The 24,835-nt window shown below is 38.4% G+C and overlaps 1 protein-coding gene and 1 non-coding gene across 6 annotated transcripts in view; both read right to left on the bottom strand.

Annotated features, from left to right (window-relative positions):
- The window catches only part of LOC124167108, a 428,168-nt gene that overhangs the window by 316,245 nt on the left and 87,088 nt on the right, over window positions 1-24,835 (bottom strand). For all 5 annotated transcript variants that reach the window (XM_046544902.1, XM_046544906.1, XM_046544904.1 and 2 more), the window contains exon 3: window positions 10,793-10,839. The gene's annotated coding sequence lies outside the window, so the exon portion shown is untranslated. The remainder of the gene's footprint in view (window positions 1-10,792; window positions 10,840-24,835) is intronic.
- On the bottom strand, window positions 1,216-1,334 carry LOC124167381. Its single transcript, XR_006866683.1, has one exon. It is a non-coding gene; the product is annotated as a 5S ribosomal RNA (ribosomal RNA).

The following is a 24,835-nucleotide window of genomic DNA, read 5'->3' as shown; positions in this document are numbered from 1 at the left end:
GCGGCAAACCGTAACGAGAACGGTCGCGTGGGGTGTCTGGCGCACCCCACTCTGCAGAGCTTTGACAAAAGTAATTTTTCTTAAAAACTTGCATTGATTTTATAATTATCTTTTACATGTACCCTCAGAAAGCTTAAAAAATCAGCTAGAGGAGGTTACAGGTCATTGCAGTCACAATTGCATGAAAAAATAGCGCTTATATAAGACTGGGGTGTCTGGAACACCCCACGCGACCACTGCCGGGTTAAGAGTTACTTGAGGTAAACTTTTGATGCTTCAGTCACACTGTTTATAGCTGTGAATTAGACGGGATGTAATAATGCAAATCCTTATCTTTCGTTTACTTTACCTTCACGCAATATCTAAAAAAAATGCGTGTTAATACATTTCACCAATTGCTTATGATTATGGGCATATTAAGAGTAAAATACTTTAGTGATGTATGCACAAATCAGCATAAAATCTTCTTTTGGATTAATTTAGGAAATATTCATCCAAATACATTTAAAATATTTCATTAAATGTAAAATCAAAATACACACCACGTTTATAACACTTCATACCTCCAGTATATTAATTGATCTAATCTCTTTTCATTTTAAAGGACATTGTGGTTTCGGAAGCGGCGAATCCGTGCTTCACTAAGGAGATAAGAGAAGAGGACACAAGGTCATTAGGATGAGACCTCATGGTAGGGCAACACAGTTAAGCTAAAACCAAATAGACGCATTCACGATATGGAACCAGTACTTTCCAAATACCACTTACATTTAGTACGGACTTATGTAAAGCAGAAAACCCACCACTAGGATTTCCCAGTTTCTATAAGGCTTCATTCAGATTCAAAAAGAGCCCACGGCTACACATGAGAGACACAGCTGCCCTGTTAAACTTAGGGTATCACAGAAAACCTGGTGATCTGAAACATTTTTCAGGGAAAACGGAGTTATCACGATTTTCTAAAATCAGCATTGAAATTATAGCTCTTAAATACTTTCCAGAACAACATAAAATTTTATAAATATTGCATATCAAAAATCCAGTCTCTTCTTTTTAATTCATTTACCAATCAATTCTTTTTCTTTAGAATAAGTCAAGGTTCGGGTGGTATTTCGGATCAGAAAAAGAAGGTTTATCTTCAACGTTCCCGAATCTTTTCGTCGTGACGGTGGAATTCGCGGTAAAAAAAGTTGTTGAATTAAAAAAAAAAGTTAATACCAACAGCACCCGGTGTTCCCAGGCGGTCACCCATCCAAGTACTATCCGGGCTCGACATTGCTTAACTTCGGTGATCGGACGAGAACCGGTGTGTTCAATGTGATGTGGCCGTTGGCAGAAAATCTGTGGCTTCGAACAAATTTTATTGGAACACGAAGAGGAATTTGCAGTCTAGAGGAGGATTTTCTCCAACCTCCTTGATTTTTTCGGACGCCCAATAATCCGATCCTAACATTTTAAAGAGTGAGCGTTTATCGATTCTTGTTTGATGTCATTATGATTAATTTTGGAGAGTTGAAAATTATGTTATTTGGTTCAAACTTCATTTGTTAGTTGTATGATTTTCGAATTCATCAAGTTTTTATACAGTAGGTTTTTTTTCTGTGTCTTTAGTTTGTTCTTAGATAGGCAGACTTTTCATTCATTTATTTAAATCTCGTGCTGCCACTAAGCATGGCCTACTTGTGAAGAGGGAAGCGCTTCGATAAAATCTTATGGGGAACATCGAAAGGAAACATGGAGTGTCAGACCTGAGAAATTTTCAATCCGTTTTAATGTTTTTGGTCAATTTCATAACTTATCATTTAATTCGCATTTTTAACACATATTCCTAAGAATTTTTTTCTTTCCTTGGCTGTCCTTTGCTTTAAAGTTCTATGGAACTGTCGAAATTCCGACGCTCACTCAGGCGCATGACGTCACACGGCATTTCTAATGCACCTTTGTTACGTCGCGAGAGTAGATGTCGCCTCGAGCGAAGAGGGAAAGGAAGGAAAAGAGCGAAATTCTTGAGTTTAGGGGGTGGGGATGCAGACGAGGGATCAATGGCTGAAGGAATTGCCTCCGGAGCAACGGGAAGGGGACGCGGATATCACGAGTCCCTCGCTAATGAACCCGTAGGCACGCCTGTGGCGATTGCTCGCGCCCAAACGTGAGTCATAAGCCTATTGTTCCGTCAAATTTTCTACGATGATGTTATTAAATTTCCATTTATAATGAAATAGATTATTCAAATATGAGAGATCATTTCAGGCGTTACCGGTAAAATTTGATAATCTTAGTAATGAAACACAATAGTTAACTCCACGCTAAATTCAAAATCGACGTTTACTTCAATTTAAAAAAATTAAAATTAAAGTCGGTATTAAATTAATGGTGGAGCTAATATATTGTGTTACAATGAGAAATTTCTCATAAACATTTACTCTGAAAAACTTTTTAATATTTTATGAAAATTTCCTAAAAATAACTAGCGCGAAAACATGAGTCTTCAAGCAAATGTTTTCGTCAAATATTCCATGAAAATTTGATCTAATTTTAATTTATAAAATTTATGAAATTTTATTCAAATATGAGAAACCTTTTTAAGCGTTACTTGTGGAATTTGTTAATCTTCGTAATAACATACAATGGTAAACTCAACACTCAATTTAAAATCGACTGAGCTGGGTTTCGGTATCTTCGACAGGAAAATAACACTACCCTGTCGAAACTCGATGCGGTCGATATGAAAGGTGTGGGGTTTCAAATTATGTTTGAATAAAATAATTTGAATAAAAATTTTACCATGAAAGACTGAAATATTCTAGGAAATATTTCAAAATTTCCTTTCCAAACATTATGAATATTTTCAAAACATAATGAAGTTTATGAAAATTTTCCAAAAAGCAATTTTTACAAATTTTCTTTGAACAATTTATGAAAATGTTCGATACAAAATTATAACTCTCGTGCGCACAACTTCCTTACTCACAGAAAAACTACTCCCAAAACGTCAACTGTGACCAATATGTAGACGAAGAATCTTTGACACTATTAGCGTGCTCCTACAGTAATAAAAAGAATTAGGATCTAGGTTACTCTATATTTTTATGTTTAGAAAAAAATACGTCTGGCGTAACTTTACGTTTTAAGACCATTTTCTCGTTTGGTAAAATTCATATAAAAATAGAGAACAATCACTCGCCTCTTATGATACTGAGCTCTCAACAAAAGCACTCCCAGATACTCACATAAATGACTTTCTCTCCAACGTTTTCTTGAAATGGTTCCATCAATCACATAAGAAGTCGTAAACGGTTTCCGTGAGATACCTAATAATAATCTGAAAGCCTGCGTAGTAATACTGCTTATCGTTTCTTTGCCTGCACCGAAAGCTGCAAACAAAAAAGAAATTTCTCCAAGACTCCTCACAATACGTTATCGATTAAAATATGAAAGTGTCTTGTGACTCGATTTTTATTTTTAATGTTGTAAAGTACAACTAATTAGTTCTGTAATACTTACAGAATTTTTCAAAACAAACTCCTATATTGCACCCGCAGATAAAAGAAGCACATGTAACAGAAAAAAAAATTGGGCTTGAAAAAACTCACTTTGTTCAACTTGGAAAGCTATTGCAACGGCACATCGATGTATTTCACTATCAGCATAATGCGCACAGCATAACAATCAGACTGCTAATTTAATGCAATTACCTTCACCGTTCTGAATTCCACGTACTTTCTTTGCCTAAAATTCACAAAAGTTGTTTTAAGCATCCTTCGACACTTGATCTGCCCTCTGTAGCACCTACAACTGCGTAAGCATTGCCGTGGCAACACCCTCGATGGATCCGGTGAATACATGTATACGTTGTTGGATTTCAACTTCACTCGGGCCAGGGCCGCTTTTGGCATTTTTACAGTGTAAGCGAACAACATTCCGCCCTCAAAAATAGGCTGAGAGTTAGTAGGGATTTTCTCTGGATACATTTTAAAATATATGCAAATATACTTCAGGAATAAGGGTCCAGACTTCATTATTAGCGTAAAATTATAACGTGCTTGCTATTGTGTATTGAATGTGAAATTTTTAGGGCTCAAAAACCAGCCCTTTGGCGCTCCCTTTTGCTTGGCGTCCTACGCGGCCGCGTACTTGATTACCGCTTAAGCCGGCCCTTATTTGGTCCGCAAAATGGGCAGTCAATCATAATTTTCAACATTAAGTCAAAATTTACGGTGCACGGAATGCATTTAGTATGCACCGCAAATACACCTTGTACCGAAAATGTATGCATGTAAAATTTATTGGTAAAAATTTAACTTTCTTGGTAAAAATACAATGGCAAATAAGTACTAATCTCAACACTTAACAAGTAAATATAAGTATACCTCAGATGCGTATACATATAATATTTTGCCTCTTTGTGGTGCCTTAACTTAATGAGCATTTCATCGGCTAGGCCAATGTAGCTATTTAGCTTCATGTAGGTCAAATTAAAGTCGTAAAAATGTTGACCTTAATTTCCTCTAGAAGGAACGTTTTTCATCGCAGCGGAGAAAATGTTTTCCTCAGCGTCGTAGTTTCTTTGCACATCGTCAAACAAGAGTAATTTGCCTCCGTACACCTTGAGCTACGACTACTTTTGCATTTTCCCTTCTTGTTTCAATGACCGAGCAATTTTTCTCCGGCGAAACTTCATCAACACATGCGCGGGCACTTAAAACTCGCCTCTTCCTTTCGCTAGAGTTTTAAGAGGGTGCTTTCTTATGAATGCAGGCAAATGGCAATCCTTCGTCAAGTTACCTCATAGGCTCCCTTTCTTCCCTTCTAACTAATTCATAAATCCCTCGCCCTTGTCAGATATTCTCAACCTTCTCCACCAAGTGAGCCCTGAAAAAATATGAGGGGAATATGCTCTCAAAAGACGGAAAGAACTACCGCCCTGAAGCTATTAAAATTTAATTCCTAAAATTCCTTCTACTGTATTTAATATTTGATTCAATGCTTCAATGCAAATCAATTCACAATAACATTTTAATATTTCGTTCAATGTTTCAACTCGATTCCATCCGTAAATAGGAAGGTCCTTGCCAGATTTCCCCTCTCATTAAATTCCCTCCTTAATTTATTTTCATATCTATGACGCGCTATCTAAAATGATGAAAAATGTAAACAAACAATGAGACAAAATTTAACATAAAAAAATAAATACGGTGAAACATATTATTGGCTGCCCAAGACCAATCTAAACACACACTTAAAAATTGTGATACTTTTAGCGACATGACCGGTAGAGAATTAACTTATTTTTTTCTTTATACCGTACAAAAGGGATAAAGAGTTCGCCTGAATCAGACTCACGTTTGCCGATACCTCACCGTCACGGGAAAAGTGAAATTATCATAAAATAATTTATTGATAGGGTGAAAAAAATCCACAATACCGAAACTGCATGCTACGTCATGGAAATAAATCTTTACAGTTCCTATTTTCCGAAACGTCATTCTCACAGATGCACAAGCACTCACGGAATTAGTTACTGTACACTGTACAATCTCCCATGCCTATTTGTTCAAGCTTAAGTGCGTACCAGTACAACAACTGGGTCAAATAGTGTTTACTCTACACACAATTGGTTATTTTATCACTACTTTCATTAAAAAGACGGTATCATCGCTTGTATAGATAATTTAGGGCATTTTATCATAAAACATTTCTGATAAAAAGTCTTTCCCACAAAGTGCACCAAAGAAAGAAAGGGGTTTGGAAAATATTGCCTTGTAGGAAAGCTCAATATGTACGTTTGTCGGTATTCAAATCGACATACCCTGACCGAAAGATATAGTTCATAATCCAGTGTAGTCTCTAAGTATCAAGTGACATAGCTATAAAACTACCCTGGAATTGAAAGAGGGTTTGAAGGTTATTTTATCATGATCACGGCACCTCAGATATAAAGAGAAATTAAAAATATTATTATTAAAGTAATATGCCGATTAAGGTAAGATTTTGCGAATCAACTCAGCCAGCTTTCTCTTCCTAGTTGGACTTTGCTTTTCAATTTATACAAAGGCCTATTCTCTATCATTCTATAAAAAATATAATCTCTGTCTGCCCGTCCCCGGCATATCTCACGTCTTCCCTTAAGCACGGTATTTGACATCCCCTCCTCGCTTAATACTTGCTCCGTCCCGACACTCTGTCTCCTCCGGATCTCCTCTGAAGTTTCCTCTACTCGCCCACCATGTGCACAACTTCGATATCCATTTTCCTCTCCGCCTGCTTCACCTTCTCCACCACGAATATTTACATTACACGGTTCTCAATTCCGCAGCTAGGATTGACGTCGCTCCGCGCGCATTGAAATCAGATTTCAAAATCGCCATTCGCGGCTCTATCAGTCATTGAATTCCACTTTTAACGAGAAAATACACGGTGGTGAATAATATAAATCATGCATTTAACGCTTGTGAGACGATCGCCAACTAAAAAAGACCACTTCCACTACGGTTAATGCCGAAAGTCACACTGAACGATATACATCTGCCTAGTGGCGCCGCCGAAAATATGAGCGGAAAATGGCAACAGACATAACGCTTTACCACCATGTTATTGGGTCTCCTTTAATGGAGTCCCCTTGTTCTCCACACTCATATCTGAAATACTTGCAGCCTTTTCTCTCCCTCTATTCTCAGCGTCAAAGTCTCTGGACGGTTACACTACAGACCAGATACTTCCAAGTCTTTTCTTAGCACTTACATAACCAATAGAGCTTTCTTACTCATAAACGCCTCTCTCGCTATCGCAATTTCCTTCCAGATGTCTTTAACACTGTCTGTTTACCTCTAATGTCCAGCCCCAACAATTGAAGTTCTCCAAATGCTCTACTAAGAGCCCATCTAGCTGTATGTTAAGCCTCACATTCCTAGCTCACACTGCTTTAAAAACAGCATAGCTTTGTTCTTTTTTTAAGAAAAATTTGCATGCAAAAACCCCCGCCCTCCATAGTTAACCCAAATTTTGCCGGAGGAGGGGGCATGAAAACTCAACAGATAAAAAAATTAGCCAATCCCCGAGAGCTGACTCGGCGCTTCACTCCGTCGCCGAGTGAACGAAGTCTGGACTAGTTTTCGAAGAATTCAGTCCGCAACATGGCTCGTGGCGAAATTCCTACGAAACAATGCTTTGCGCTCGCGTCCTGGGATCCATAAAGCGCGGACATGGAGAGCGCAGGTATGAATCCTTTAGCGCGTCACACGCTATTTAAATGCCACGGATGAACCTCCTTCCAAGGTTAAGAAGAGAGGAGGAGGAGGAGGAGGAGGGGATGCGGTTTGAGAGACTCGGGAAGGTATGTGAGGAGATGGGTGTCGTGAGGCGAAGGCTGTAGAAGGTACGCGCGTGTGAAAGTACAGCCGCTTCCCAGCGCCATCTCCGGGCGCCTTGTATCCAGCCAAGGGGATAACTTGGAGGAGGTCCCATTCCATTCCATAAAAGGTTAATTTCCGTTGCCACTTCGGTCGGTTTTTAATTGGCTCTCTAAAATAACAGCATTACATAGATGAGTCCTTGGCGATTCAATTTTCTTCCAATAGTTTGCAGTTTAGTAGAACAAATCGAGAGGAATACTTATAAATTTGATAGACAACATCATCACGGGCAGCGCTGCATCTAGGATAGGGGGGGCAGGGGAGAACCTTCCAGCAACAGTGGTGGTCCGAACAATATTACCATTTTATCAATTGTAAATTTAATACCCAAGGGGGCGCTACAGCCCCTACTAGCCCCTCTCTGGATCCGCCATTGATCACGAATAAATATTTCGGTAACAAGCCTTTATCATAGATTATTTCCCAGTGAAATTCGGATCGCCCTTCCTGTCAGCGAAGCCAGTGCTGAATTAAAATGAAACACAATTAAATACGTGGAGGGTGACAACACATCTATCGGTCGACTGGAGAATCATCGGTTGCAATAATCGTGTATCCAGCTCTCACGAGTTAAAAAAAACCGGACGGACAGCCGGGAAAAGCTGGAGACAGGGGTTGCCAATCACGAGCGATATGTTCAAGGTAATCCCATGAACAAATCACAAACTTCATTCGAAGTTTTAATTGATACTGTTTAAAAATAAACATGTTCATAACAGTGGCGAAGATAACGGAACCTAATTGGATTTCCCAGCTCATAAGAGGACGCATCCCTCCCTTTTCACCAATCGCATTTTTGTCTTTTTTTGTGAACTATTACTCTTTTTAACTTACACTATCAACTTGGAATTTACGCAGTCAATCGAGTACAGAGAGCAGCGTAGGTTAGCGCGAATAGCACATGACTGCTGATCGAGAGGTCCCGGGTTAATATCCCGGGTGATGTCTTAAGGTAGCCCAAATCAAAATCTTCGAAGTATGAGGTGGCCCAGGGTGAGGATCTGCCTTGAATGTGTGAAGTTCACAGGTCTGTAGCCTAGTCCGGGGTGAGCTCTACCTTCACCTCTCCAAACCAAACTTCAAGTAAAGGTACTGAGTGAATCGAGTGCACCGCTGCCAAGACTTGCTTGTTTCTCAAATATTAAAAATTTGCAACTGAGAAAATAATGAGAAAAAATTTAAAAGTTGACGTATAAGTGAACGTTGACCGGAGTCTACTCTGTATACCCTTACAATTTCATGAAGATAGGACAAGTTTTAACCCATCGCGATGCAACGTCGAGCCTCAAATAATTTGAGCTTCCAAACATAAAAAAATGGCATTCATTTCTTCAACAAACGGGAAGGATAGCCTGAAAATATCATAAAATTTCCAAATTTCTCAACACAATTTCCAAAAAGCTATAGTGTCGGAAACTTTCCCAACGGTCGGAAAAGCACCTACAATATGAAGTGAATTTTTGTAAATATTCATTACAATCGCATCACATTATCATCTAGGCGAAACCTACTTCACCAGTGCGTCACGAAAACGCCATTTTCCAAACTTGAGTCTTAAACCGTTTCATCTTGATAATCCTTGGAAGTCAAAACAGGTTGACCATTTTTAAAGTCTCATAGAATTGTAAGAAATATAATAATGTTTATTACATTTGTGTTCAACAAAGTAACGCTTGAATCCTTTAACTTGATACGACATTAAACATAACGTCTTAGTCTTGCATTATATTCGGCACGATGTGGAGGAAGTTCTTAATAATAGTTAAATTAAACAAAACAATATTTCCATGGGATTCCTTTGTTACAACAACGAAATGCGTCGTGTTCGAATAAATTCTGTGGAAATATTTCAATGTTTCATTTAATTAATAAAGTCTTTAAGATACACCAACCAAAATAATTGCATCGTGAGGTGGCCCTGCGATAGAGACTGACTTCCCTATCCCGAATACACGATATTCACACCCCCATGGCTGATCTTGAAGGCAGCTCGACCCTCAACTTATCCAAAACAACTTCGGATTGAATATGTGATGAATATGAACGTAAAGGCGAAAAAAGTCATTGTTTAATTCAAAATTCCCAGCCATCACCACTGCCAAAATTTTCAAATATTAAAAAATTTACATTTGAGAGCATACTGAGTAAAAATTTCATAATTTGAAGTACAGGCAAATGCTAACCAGGGGCTATTCTGCATAACCTTAATATTTTAAGAGGATAGGACAAGTTTTAAGAGTGTAATCCGAGTCCAAAAAGAGGAGTGGAGCGGGAGGTATACGCACTCTTCACTATAAAGAGTTGCCAATTAAAATTCAAGATGATTTTTCCTGACCTTTCATACTAAGTTCAAATTATTGAGGACAGTTTAGTAATAATTACTTTGCCAAAGATTCATGTTTACAGGTAATACCAATATGATTACAAGAAGTTATTAGAGGTAATATGCAGATTAATTACTAAATTCACACGTGAAACTTTAGGTACCGTTTTACCAGCCTTATGAGAGAACTTTTGGATAATGTTTATAAAAATTTAAAATGCCTATTCACTCGTTGGATGAGGACGAAAAGGCAAAAAAAGCCATTGCTCAATTCAATATTCCCGCACGATTTGGACGCATTTCCATTGACAACCAGCTGGCACATTGTGGCCGGCACTCTGAATTTCCATTTCGCTGGCACGATTTTGGCGTGACGATGGATTCGTCACAAACCATTGTGTTTGAAAGGGCACGGGGAGAAACAAATCACTGCTCCAAGTGAGAAATGGCCAACCATTCCCTTTGTCTTTCAACCTTGGCATGAGGAGGGGTACTGTAACATTTTGAGGCCCGTTGGAGATTGATAGTATATCGCCCAACATAAGAAATTATCTTCTTCAAAAGAAAATCTACGATAATTTAATTTATTCACACGATATGAACTCACGAGGTTCACCAATTTATTCTAAATAAGATAAATCTGCGAATTTGGAATGAATTCAAATAGAGAACTCCTGGTTCAAAAGAAATCATTGAAAACACAAATGTATTTTAAATGACGCAGGCAGAATATTAGAGCCACCCTCAACATATTAAGTCCGTGCAAACAAGGTGGCTAAACCTGTGCAAGCGAGAAGGATGAGGTTTGGTCGTTTATCGTCGAATGTCTTTGGTAGCGAAAACCAAAGAAGGTAAGTGTCGAAAAGTATATTAAGCATTTCATTGCCGACAATGGAAAATAATAATCAAACAAACTTCTGTGAAATATCACAGATCCGTCGCGCATGCAAATATAACCAACCAGGCACAGAGGAATATATTGTTTTACCTCTCTCATTTGACTTCATCAGTTGGAAACGTAATAATTAGGGGAAAATTGAAATTTTTAGCTACTCACCCACCACATTTAATTTTGGATGGGCCTCAGCACCATGCTTCACAGATCTGGAAAAGAAAAAATATATATTACTATTATACTATAATATATATTAATATTAAAATATAATAGATATTATTACAGAAAGGTCTTTTACTGTCATACCGTATATGCTCCGTTCATACTGCACCTACAGTGAAAAATGAGATAGTATTTTAAACGTTGAATCATCGGCTTCTAACGAAAAATACAATCTCAATTTTAAATTTCACTTTTTAGCCATTATTTGACTTAAAAGTTTCGATTTTTCCATGCCGTTTATTCGCTCGAGGTATGTATATCGACTCCACACATTTTTATATTATATACTTCAAAAGAAAGGTTTGAAAATCCATTAAATACATAACCAAACCAAGGAAACGTAGCATAAGCATAAACATATTAAAAATAAAATCTTAGAAGTATAAAGAATGTTAAAAGTTCTCTCTAAGAAACATCGAGTGTAAGGAACTTAAAAGATGACGTATAACACAAATAAATAAAAATATCGCATTGAAAGTATTCACGGATGATTGTCAATGGGAATTGATATCAAAAAACGAAAATAATACGAAATGCACATAGCAATTGTACTCGGGTGAATGGTAAAAAATTGTTATGCATAAGAGTGAGTGTTTATTATAAAATTGTTACATGAATTAAAAAGACTGCATAAAGAAAGTACTTTATGGTACACCTTCTTCTCCATTTAAAACCCAATTATAACGTTTCCTTAACATACTTATTCCCTGATAGCGTGAGAGTGCGAAATTTTTGCACGGGTTACCTACTCATCATTAACCTTGCATCGATACTCATATTCATGTATTAAAATATGCAATTCTTTATTGCAACGAATTCATTGGATCATTTGCTCAGTGACGATAACAGCAGACGATAGAGTTATTGAATTTTTTGGGATAATTTTCAAAATAATGCAAAAATTTGGATGTTAATCAGCATTTAGGTAATTACCTCTAAATGCCTTCATTTAAAAATCATATTTCATGACATATAATTACTATGAAGAAAAATAATGCGCTTTTCCGGTGAATTATGTTATTCTTATGAACATATGAACTTCTCGGGGTTTCCGCCGTTTGGTCTAATCAATTTCTTTCGACGAGAAAAATGAAAATTTGCTGATGTAAATATATAAGGCATGTCACCCCTCTGAAAGCGATTTACAATACACGCCCTTTCAGATTCAGATTATTTTAAAGAGCTCAATTATAATATTATTTACGAATTTTGCATCGCATTATTTATACTTCCATCTTCCTCAGCCGGGAGCTCTAGGTCTGATAGCACATATTATGAGCAGAAGTGAACAGCATTCTCCCGCGTGCTAAATCAATCCAATCCACTCAGTGCACTGAGTGTAATTCTCTCATTTCAGTATCGCATTCAACTCTGTGGACAGCTAAGAGACACGATATGCGTGACTGCAAACACTGAGAACAACCTCAAGCATGTTGACCACTTCAGATCGCGGGCTTGGACAACTCGGGGCTGTAATGAATGAGAACCTTAAACCCGCGGGAGATCAAATGGTACAGACGAGAGGCTGGATTGAGGCCGCTGACCCACGAGCGTAATTTGACAAATAAAAAAAGGCAAAACAGGATTTAATCTGAACGGGGCATCGAAAGCGTCACTACTAGCCTATGATAACTTCATCCGTTCCATGTGAAAGACTCCGCTAAAATTGGATAGGCAAGCCCTCGACCATCAACAGTGCATTTCCATCCGTTGATATCTCTAAAAAAAATTTTGAGAAGCCGAATGGTTCCAAGCGGTGATCGCAAAACTTTAATGTGCAAGCATTAGTAAATTTTACGACTAAAAATTCAATCATGCACTCAGAGTAGATTTTTTTCTGCAACTCAAATGTGTATTTTTCGATTGAATAACAAAAATTTTGTAAAAACTGTAATTTTTTCAAAATAGTACCGTCGATATTTTCGATTAATCGATCTTTTGGTTCAAACTTAGATTTTTTAAAAGTCGAGCTTTTCATTTCGATTAAAAATCGATTGATCGAAAAATCGATTTAGACCGACATTTACCCATCAATAGACATAAGGATCACGCTTACAGTTTACGGCTAATAATTAATTCCTAATTTTTTTCTATAAATCGGCATTGGCGCTCTCGAAGCAGACTGGAGGCCTTTTAGTCACGAGGCCCACCTTAGCTAAGGCCGCGGGACACTTGATGCCAGTCGAAAGGCATCACAGAAATTTATTATAATTTTTTTCCTGCGCTCCATCTAACAGGACAAAGAACTTCACGGTAACGCGGAACGTATGACATTCTGTGAATGACGCCACGCCGCTCATGTCAAGGTTTTGCGCCTGACATTCGCGCCGTTGCGACATTTCTCTCCGCGAGTCGAAGTGCGTAGATACGGCTCTGAGCAACCGGTTTTCGGTGTTTTTATTTTTCACAAGCGTTCAAAACAAAGGAGTTGACGGTATGACTCAGGAATTTATCGTAAAGGTCGCAAGGTGCGATGAAAGTATTCTAGCTCGTCGATCACGCATTGAACGATTGGGTTATTATCGCCACAACCAAGGAGACTTTATAGAGGAGACCCCGGTTCGCATCGTAAAATTGAGTTCATTTTCAATTTTCGATTTTTCAGACTTTTCCCTGATGTCTAAAGCGAAATATTATTATTTCCATCCCGGATTCGGTGGCGGCAAGGTAAATTCCTTGCCTGCCACTCAAGAGGTAGTGGGTTCGAGTATCGCCTGGGTAGGTGGACACAATCCAATGTATGGATATTCATGTACGTTTGATTGTTAAGTTAAAAACCCAGTTGTAGAAGGCTAATGGTGCTGTTTTCGGTGGTACAGGAAGAAATGAATAAACCAATTTATGTCAATGGCAAAGCACTATGGGTAACAATAGCACTTTGTAGAAAAATGCAGCAAAACGCATTACGAATAAAATTTTATTAAGTAGCATGTTGCAGTCGGAATTCGAAAACGACACAAAAGATAAAATCAAATCAGTGTTTTCTTCAAAATCTGAGATTATGGAGAATCATAAAAATCATTATGAGAAACGACACATATTGGCTTGACATTGATGCAGCAATCTGATCATCCTTGCACTCTTGAATCACACGATAATTTTTTCCACCCCTTCCGAAGGACAGGTCCAGCGATCGCTCCAATGATAGCGTAAGAATGCTCGTTTCACGCAATCATTTTTCCGCGATGGGTTGAGGGATGGGAATCTCATACCTTTTACCGTCGCTGGAACCATCGCTGGCACCTTCCTTCAGCCAATCACAACGCACGGCCGCTTATAGCGATGGTAACGCCGCGCTTGACTTTTAATTGAATGAAAGTTGTAGATACAGAGAGTGACGGAACAAGCGATGGCAAAAGGGACGGTGGGGATGACCGTGTGATCCCTACATCAAGTGGGAAATTGGGCCGTCATTAAATCAGATATTGTACACTGGGCCAAAACAGCAATTCATATCCACACAAGGACAACAGCTTCATGAACTCGTCTCTAAGCATGACCGCTTCCTCCGTTGATTCTACCGGTATCACAATGTCGTCCATATAGGTTGATCTCTGAAGGGCATGCGATATCCCTAGTTAGGAGGCCCCTTCATCCTATACTGATTTATGTTATGTTCTAATTGCCAAATACGGGGCTGACGCAACGCCGTATGTCACAGTTGCAAGATTATATTCAGCAATTGGAAAGTCACTGCTCAAAAACACTCTTCGAGAATCGTTATGCTTTAGACTAATATCAATGTTTCTGTAAATTTGGCGGATATCCGCGATAACGACAACATTGTGCATTCTAATCGATAATAAAACATAAACGATATTCAATTGCAGTTTTCGGTCAGTATACAATATCTGACTTAATGATGGCCCATTTTCCAACTTCATGGAGGCATCACAGTGTGTTTAAAAAAATGATGGGTCGGGCAATTACTTTTTTGGTCGCTGAAAACCTATCGCTTGAGCTATTATTCTGAGGGACGGATAAAATGATCACGTGATTCAGGATTAACTTACCCCTCTTGTAATAAAATGCAAACAGCCGTAGCAATTTTCCACCCCAATTTATTCCCCCCAACCGGTTTTAACGTTTACACGTTATTATAAAGACCTGTCTCTAGATAATGACGAGTAAACGGTTTAACGAAAAAAATTAGAGTTGAAAATTACTGCGGCTGTTTGTATCTTATTACAAGTTGACAATCGATCTTATTGGCCCTCTTGGCCTCCAAGTCAGCTAAATTTTGTGCTAATGATCTCGTCTTCACCTTCTTCTCCCTCTTTTTATGAGACTAAGCAAAACAAAATGCAGCTCAAAAAGCAGCAAATCTCAGCGCAATCAACTAACGTTTTCACTTTTGCGCTGCGCCTCCGAAGTTTTGCCCGCGGAAGAACTATTTTCCCTCAACGGTATGAACAATTTGAAAGCTCGGTTTGCGTTGCCGCATAAGGCGGTTTAATTATTTAGGGACATATTAATCGGTATCAAAAATTTCCTCATCACGGGGAAGGCTCCATATTATCCATTTACAATCAAATTTTGCAATTCAATTTTTGCAATCGCAAAATTTTAACATAGAAGTAAGGAAACAATATATCAGAACTTAAATTTGGAGGATACAAAATAAAAAAGTGCAAAAAAATCCTAAAACTCCAGGAATTTGTTCCTTAAGCATTAAAAAAAAAAAAATAAGTCAAGAAAACACATTTTTCTCAAAATTAAAGTACATATTAATTACTCAATGCAAACCTACCTTCATACATAGAAGAATACTTTAATAATAATAACAATAGGTCTTACTGTGGAGTACTGGTATGCCACTTGGCTACGGAATTTTATTGTTCGACTGTATAAAATTCTCGGGGATCTATTATACTCTGCCCATTAAATTTCTTCCACGAAATCTGAAGCGGAGAAAAGGACTATGCCATCTTTCAATTCCAATTTAAAGGTGGAGGCTAAGGTGCGCTCTTTAATATCGTGTTGATGAGGCAGGTAAAAGGAGAAAAGAAAGCAGACGGACAGAAAAGGGTTCAGGGATACGGGATTTGCCATCGTTTCTCTTTTATTTTTTACAGAAGTAAACGAGGTCGGAGCAGACAGAATTTATGAAGTGAGCGAGTACTTTAAGTGGATAGGATGTTGAAATCAGTGTTAGAGGGTATAATATTGGGTAAACAAGGAAGAGGAAAAAATAGAATAGGATTTTTAGATAGAATAAAAGGGAGTGGGCTTTATTTTGAATTGAAGAAGGAAGTCCATGAAGGGAGGGAAAACTGACAGAAAACATGTTAAATACTCCATGCAAACCTATCTTAATCGGTAGACACTTTAATGGTAATAATGATAGGTCTTTAAGACTGTAAAATACTATCATATCACTTGGTCACGTAATTTATTAGTTCGATAGCATACAATTCTCGGGGACCTGTTATATTCCGCTCATTAAATGTCTTCCTCTGCTGCGGGAAGACGGGCTACGCTACGCTCTCGACTTCAATTTTAAGGCGGAGAATACGTACGCTCTTTAACATCTCGCTGATGAGGCAGGTAAAAGGAGAAAGGAAAGCAGACAGACAGGGAAGGGTTAGGAATTCGGGATTTTCCGTCGTTTCTCTTTTATTTTTTTACAGACAGAGAAGGAAAGGAAGGGATACACTAGAGAGTGGCGGGTTTGGCAAAGGGAAGGGCGAAGTGGGAGGATCTTTTGAGGAGTAAAAGAGAGAGGACTAACCTCACACTACTGCCATACTCCTTCCCCAATCCTTTCCCCTCCCGAAAGGAAAAATCAATAGGGTGCAGGGGTGTGGGAAATGTGACGGGAGAGGGGGGAAACCGTCGGTGAAGCGTGTGTTGCAGCGTTTTCGAGGAAACGGGGCGATCCTTTGAGGCGACAGCCCCTTATAACCTAACCCTCCTCCCTTTCTGCCCAACGGGATGCTCACACGAATAATCTGACCCTTTACAGGAATTCGCGAAAATGATGATGGAGACAGGCAACCTCGCGAGGAAGATGGATGGGCAGAATACTGATCCTTGTAGAACCACTATACTCCAACTGGCGACGTTTTTCTACACGAGAATGAAAACTTAAAAAGAAGACATCAAAATGCCTTTCGACCGATCGCATCTTGTCTTTTAAGGTGGCCTAATATTCGTATCACAAGCTTTCACCTTGAAAGTAAGGACATCAACATCATCACTGGTCAACAATACTGAGATTGGTTCGACTCAACTCGCCCCTCAATTCTATCGCCTTCTCTTTTCAAACATTTCACTTTTAAGCATAGGTTTCCTTCCCTATTCATTATACTGAGTTGTGTTTTTCCAAACATCTTCCTTGTTTATCTCTTATTTGATTTAACTAATTTTTAATACAAGTACAACTATTTTATTTATCTTTAATTTTTTTATCCAATTTTTGACAATTTTTATTATCCGTTTTAATAAAATGTTGAGAAGGATACATGGACTAACATTTTAAGAAGGGGTATTGAGAATACTGAAAACTAGAGAGCTCAGGAACCTGTACATAAGACTAGATATTGTGGCTGTGATAATAATAGTAGTAGTAGGAGATTTAGGTGCGTTGGTCATGTTGGTCAAGAAGAAAGGAGGAGGATGAAATCATAAGAAGATTCTGAAGAGGTCAACCAGAAGGAAGGCGCCCACGGGGAAGACCATGGCTAAGATGGAATAACCAAGTGGTTAAAGACATGAGAGGACTTGAGAGAGAGGTTGACATGGCGGAGGACAGAGGAGTCTGGAGACAGCTTGTTTGCTAGGCCAAAAATTGACATGAATTTGAGTGGTCACAGGTATAAGTAAAGTATAATAAAGCACATATTTTCCTAGAGGATTTATCAAGGATGCGAAATATATTTTCTATAACAGGGAGGATAAATTTTTTTCTATTGTGTAATATTACATAAAGAAGAAACGTAACAGGAGTAATTAGTCGCATTTAAGACCAGTGTGTTATTACTAGACAACTCTGTTTGAGAATATTGATGCATTTTACGTAGTAAGGTACTCCTTCAGTAGTTGGTATTACATAATTTTTTTCATAACCGTTGAGTGCGAATGTAGTGCTGAAACTTATCACCTACAAAACAACCTTGAGCTGACTTATGATGTGGACGATCGAAAAGTATGAGCGTGAAAAAAAATAAGCCAACGAGCCCGCCGCGGAAGTCAAGAGTAACCGCGTGGCGACTCACTTCTCGTCGGCGGCATACAAAAGAAAAACGTTTCGCGGCTGCCTCTCTCGGCGGAGTAGAGGAAGAAAAAGCCATCTCTTTTTCGTTAATCACAAACGCCACCGCTGGAAATGAACTTCGGTAACGGATACGGAGAGAGAGGGATGGATTCCATAATAGCGTAACGTGATTGTCAGCAGACTAGAAGGATGAATTTTGCCCGAAAAATATTAACAATACAGTTTCACAGCACGCTCTCTTTTGCCTCATCGTTATCCCTTCACGGGTCACGAAAATTAATGCTATCCCGTATCCGCACGTTTTTGACGACGACCGTCGGGATCCAGTGCCGGGGATACACCTTCAACAACCGCATATGATTTTTAACCAACTTTGTAGGATACCATTAAGAATGGCATGGGAGCAAGGTGTATCGTGGTATGAGGTGAATTAAATGTTGAAATCGTTTCGAGAAGGACGACTTTAGAATAAGTTTTTTGATAATCCTGCTTTGAAAATCCTTTCATCACAACGAAAAGTGTAATTTATGAATTTCTCGACTTCACCGCAAGAGGATAGAAAAAAATGAAGACGCTTCTTTGGAAAATAAGGAGATCACAATTACGTTACCGTTTCCATATTTAATGAAGGGTATTAGAGGCAGGACTGTATATCGACTAAAACAGTATAGTGAGTTGAAATGGGACAATTATGCCATGGATCGCAGTTATTTTTTTAATGAAACATTATAAACATTTTTAAAAAGCAAAATTAAAATCAACTTTCAGGCACAACAATTGACTCAGTTCCTTCTCAGAGATCCCGATTTTTTCCCCTTTTTACACGAAGTAAAAATAGTAAATCAGGCGCGCATGTAGTCCCCGAAGCAAATACATGCAACCCGCACAAATAATAGTTATCGATAATTTTATGCCCATATTACATGCTGACACGACGTCCTAATGCTCATTAACCTATAACTTCGACCTTTAGTTGTTCATTCAGATCTCTGCTGCAGGGGTTTTATCCAAATTAGAAATTGAGTCTATGACGTAGGCATGCTAAATTCAGGGCCACATGAATGATGAATACATTCCACCATTCTCCATATTATACTGTATAATGGATCTTTCAGTACTCTTACCCAGATTCACAATGACAGGAATAATTCTGATTGGTTTTTAATTTCAATCGGTTGATTCCCATTGGTTAGCAACGCGATCGGAATTTTATGCGTTAAAAATTTTCATTCTATCGACGATTAGAGACGTCGTCGTGAGTAGTTGGATTAAAAAATTTCAAACAAATAAAATCCCAATCAAGTAGCAATCAATCGAAATAAACACCTTGGAATGAGAACCGAACGGAAAGATACCGATCAATGTAAAGCAAACCCCCAGTGGGAAGAGTTACTTGAAGATCCAATTAATCCATTATAACATCGTGTGAGTTGGAATGTATTTTGAATTCATACGGCTCTTTATTTGATATCCTAGTTGGATAGACTCAATCTATGAGTTAGATAGACCGCCTGAAGGTCAAGAGTGAACGCCTGATATGGAATAAAAAATATCCTTGTAGATTTCACACAAATAATTTTAATATCGACTAGTTACGTCGGTGTGCGACATCGTCAGGTGCAAGGAAATAAGGAAAAGGATGACCATATACGCACAGGTTCAGTAAGGGTGGAAGGCTGCCCAAGGTGGGGAAGCCAGGTAGGAGGGTATGTACTGTGTATTACTTAAGCATTGTATGACTTAAAGACTACCATACCCTCATTCCTAGCTTCTCAAACTTGGCCAGTCTTCCACCCCTACTAACTCGGAGTAATAATATCATGCTTTTTCTTTATTTGATGATATCGCATAGCGACGAAACTGGTTGATATTAAAATTATTTATGTGAAATCTATAAGGTTTTTTTATTCAACATGAAACAATTTCACGAAGTCACACCTCAAACTATCCATATTACCAGAGATCGATGTAGTGAAGACGATCATAGACGTTTCCAGCCTGAATCCGATTTTTTCCAGATTACATTCGGGTGATGGCTTGACCCTCACGTTAAAAATGCGCTCCTCCACTTCCTGCTCTACCGTTCGTGTCCAGCATGCTGATCGACATTCCTACTCCGTGTCTCTCTTTCGTATCCACGCTCATTCTTGTTTCCGTTTCGCTATTCCAAGGGTCGTAAAACGGCAGGATTACGGCCGATGACGTCATTGAGGGACTCTCCCTTTTTCCAGCATATCTCCACCATTCCACTCTCTCCCTAGAATGCTCTCAGGTTGACCCATACCATCGCATCGCTACCGCGTCGATATCATATCCACGTTTATGCCCACTTGAAAAGAGGACGCATACCAGCCTCTCGACTGTTAGCTATACAGTAGGTTCAAAAAGTATTCGGGCAGTACTTGTTTCCAGCCCACTATTGCTATTTTGACTCCTTATCTTCAAGGATATAATTTTTTCCAATAGAATCTGGAGCTAAATTATTCTCGGTGCTGTTCGAAAGCGCGAAAAATTTCGGTATTTTATTTTGCTTATTAAAGCCCGAGAATTATTACTTCAACATGGAATGTGTTTACAGCGGTGTTGCAAACGTCTGGAATGATTTTTCTTGCCTGTCGAAACCAAAATAAGCACATTTTTGAATTTTCTCACTTAACTACACCATTCCAAGGAAGTAAATTCGCATTTACTCTCCGCCTTCCCTAACCGCTCAGAGCCATTTTCGCTTTTGCCATGGTCGCCAGAACTCTGAGCGAGATCCGAATTTCCTTTTGTGTTGACAGCGCCAATATTTTCGTTCCCAGCCGCTTTCTCCGAACTAGGCTCTCCTTCGGTGGGTGATACAAAAAGTGGACGGGAGGAGCGTCAGGTGAAAAACCCTCTCCCGAATGTTTGCTCCCTTTCGTTTACTTTTCTTTCCCTTCCTTTCCACCTCGAGACCCTATATCCCTTTCCTAAAACATACCCATCAGGGCACGTTTTCAAGAAGTTACTGAGAAAATTCACACGAGCATGAACATCACGAAACACCAGGTTACCGAGAGCCGACCTCGAAATAATAGACGAATAATTACTTTTTTATAAAAATAATGTTACATTCATTGCTCCTTAAGCAATTTAAGCCTTTTAAATATCATACATAATAAACCAATTTTGGAGCATTAGGTGAATCCAAAGGCTCTTGTCTGTTGGAAGGTTCACCTTCAGATTTCTAGTGAGCATTTCCCTTACATTCTATCTATAAATCCTATTTTCTTTCTCCCTCTCTCTGATCATTTATCTTCATCAGCCCGAAAACAGAGCATTTAAGGCTTTTTCAACGGGAAAATCTAATTACGTGACCAATTATAACGTAGGAAGATCAAAAATGCCCATGCCCTGAATAGGGGAAACCTACCGAGGCGGGACTCGATCCCGCGAGCTTCGGTTTCGCAGGCGAGGACCGCCTCCACCAAAGTCAGGAAAACTAACCCAGCATTATTCATTCTAACTTACCCAAAAACCCCTATAAAAACCTTATTTGGAAAGGAAGTACGTGACTACCTGAGAGAGCTTCAAATGTATCGAAAAAAAATGCTTGCCTGCTTTATTTGATTTTTTTCATTGTACTGTACTGCGTTTTCCATCGTAATATCTATGAAAAAGTATGTCATATTTATCAAACTTTATCTTAGTTGAGTTTTCCTCCTTCGCTGCTATGATTGACAAACTCTAAGGCCTAATCCCGGTAGAATCAATGGCAAAATGCCTTCATTTAAATATATGTCTTCTATCACATTCTCTAATGTTTGATACATATCAATCAAACGTAGGTCTTTCTTTTTATGAAGCTAACGATTTAAATTCTTGCAAACTAACCCTCCTCCGTCAGCAGTCGCTGCATAAATTCTCGTCTCTTCTGTATCTAATCCAGAAGCAAGACCGAAGCCAGAACATTGTACCGGCGTTCACTTGGAGAGTGATGTATCTTTCAGGGGTCAACTGAGGGGGGTACGCCTAAGCCTTTATCTACCAAGAATTTTGGAGGGGGTACACCCCCAGACCGCCCATTCGCGACGGTCTCTTTTAGAGGGTTCCTCTCCTCAAGGACTATGTCCAGCACTTCCTCGTTCCTCTCCGTCCACTTCACCTCCATTCTCCCCTACAATCACATATCGAACGCCTCCAGTCTCTTCTTGTCCCTCTTCAGTCCCCAAATTCAGGTACCGCAAAGCGCTTCACTCCCGGTCGGACTCTTCCCTAACCTATTCTTCAATCTTTCAGACCCGGGGTCCAATATGTTGGACAAGCATTCTCAGCCTCCATAAGGACGTCAATGACAATTTCTGGTTATTACAAAGACCCTATGAGCAAGGTGTTGGGTGTTTACAAAAACTAGTGAATTTTATAAAACATTGGCAAAAAAATAGATTCATTTTTAAATTTCACCTCTGCCAGTAACTATAGTAAAAACAATGTTTTCCTCTTTCAAAAATGAACTGAGGTATAAAAAAGTTGAACTAGTACATTACACCTTTATGATCCTTTCATCAGTTCATCCTATTCAGATCAACTACTAGGCTAGCGCAAGTCACTTTACAATGATTTTCTAGACAATGAGATGACTGAATTTCAGATGCGAGCTAAACAATACCCAAATTGTTTTAAATAATGATTTCTTACGCCCGAAATTATGATGATTGGATCGAGAGGTTTCAAAGCAACCCGCGAAAACCATGTCTAAGCTAATAATTTAATAGTAATAATTATGATAATACAGACCATAATAATAATGCTTTCAAAACCTCACAATACAAATAATACATGAAATATGCATGCCCAAATATTCGGTATTGTACACCTTTCCAGACTTTCGTCTCGGTTAACGGTTGACTCACCCATTAACAAATAATCCCAAATTTCGAATTTCAATTTGGCCCGAGCTACACACAATTTTTTCCCTTTTTTAAACTTTCACCCTGCTGTTGGATTGAAAACTAAAAACAAAATATGCAAACTAATATTATAAAATATATAATATAAACATAACATATTTCGGGTGTCGTGTTCATTCATTTCCTCAAAAGAAATCCTATAAAAGTAAAGAAAAAAACTTTTCTTGGATTAAAATGAATAACACGGTGGAATTATTAAGAAATTCCGTCGCTACCGTTTGTTTCTACGAAATGCCAACTCCCATAAATTTACTTTCATCTCTATGTGCTTTCTGAAGTTCAGGAGTTTTTGTATATTCGAGCATTTCTTCGTCTCCCACCTCCTCGCCGCTGTTTGCTCGATATGAAGTGGTAATCTCCCTCTTAGCCCCTTAAGCCAACGGAATGGTTCTGCGTGGCTCTTTACGATTGGCTCTAATGAATAACCACCCTATGTTTGCTCTCCAAAACTTCATTTTGCCATACATAAACGTCCGTTTAAATCTGCAGCTCAGCTTCTCATCCCCAAATTCGAAGAATGCCCTTCTCTCACGGGGTTACATCTTTAACTGCATGGAAAACTCATTAATTCATCATGATACCTAGTATAGGATTTAATGACAGGAATATTTTAAAAATTAACGCCGTGATAATTACTATTTTAGCTTCAATTGGCGAGTAAGTTTTGAAATATTTTATAGTTTGTGAAGACATTTTTTTCTTTCCTTTGTAATAACTCATTACGGGGTGTACTTAAATAAAACTTTGGAAATCACAATTTCACTGTTTTTTTCCGTAAAGTTAATAATATAAAATTTATGCTCTAGTCTCATTTACTAATTTGTGTTAAATGTGAAATATACCTGTTGCCCGTATTTTTTTTACGTTTTTTGGTTTTATTTAAAGACCGGAAGATGATAATATAAGTTTATGAAGCGTCGAAAATGAAAAAAAAGATGACATACTAAAACTCAAACATTCATCAACAGATGGAAGTATTTATTAAGAATAATCAACACCCAAAGATAACTGACCGATATAGACCGAAGCAGCGATTAGCAGACGCACGTGTGAATGTCATTTTCTCGGGATCTCTAATCACAAACGTGCGTACATAAAGCCAGCAGCATAGGACATATTCTTATATGCAATAAAATCAATAAAGGGTTTCTGTAAGGTTAAGATTGGTAGTGAATAACACAAGGGCAAATTAATATCAAATCGCCCCTCCTATAAAACACTCAAATGCTTAAAAATTACCAACCCAGAAAGTCTGTAACGGCAATTCGATGAGAGATATATTTGACTAATTTCCGTAGCTCATAACCAGTGATGATCTCAAGTGGTGATATACGTTGAAAATGTACCAGGTGCTTCAACATAATTCTTGGTAAATTGACGCTTTAAAATAAAACAGAGACGAGAGTCTGTGCCTGAAAGGATAATGGCTGTTGGCTTAACGTTAGCCCGAATCTCCTTAGCCCGGGAAGAGTTCCTCAATATTTAATCCGATTATTGCCATTAAATTTCCAAGAATTTCATAATTCGTCTGAATATCTGTTTTGCCGTTAATATGCCCAAAACTTCCTCACAAACCAGAAGCTTATCGGGGAACACGGGTAGAGCGGGGGTGAACAGTAGAACGGGGGTGGGGGAAACAGTAGAACGGGGTGGTTTCAGCGGAGCAGATGACTCTGTATTTGTGAGTGAATGTTATTATTAAGCTTCATAAAAGACTAAGTAAATATGTACTGCACCTAAAAATACATTCAAATTAAAATACAAAAACATACAAGTTGAGTTTTTCTTTTGTGTCACATACTGAATTTGTTTTTGTAATTCATTTTCACATTA

Source organism: Ischnura elegans, chromosome 10, assembly GCF_921293095.1.
Source record: "Ischnura elegans chromosome 10, ioIscEleg1.1, whole genome shotgun sequence".
Lineage (NCBI taxonomy): Eukaryota > Metazoa > Arthropoda > Insecta > Odonata > Coenagrionidae > Ischnura > Ischnura elegans.
Note: the sequence above shows the minus strand (reverse complement) of the source record. Positions and strands in the feature narration are given on the sequence as shown.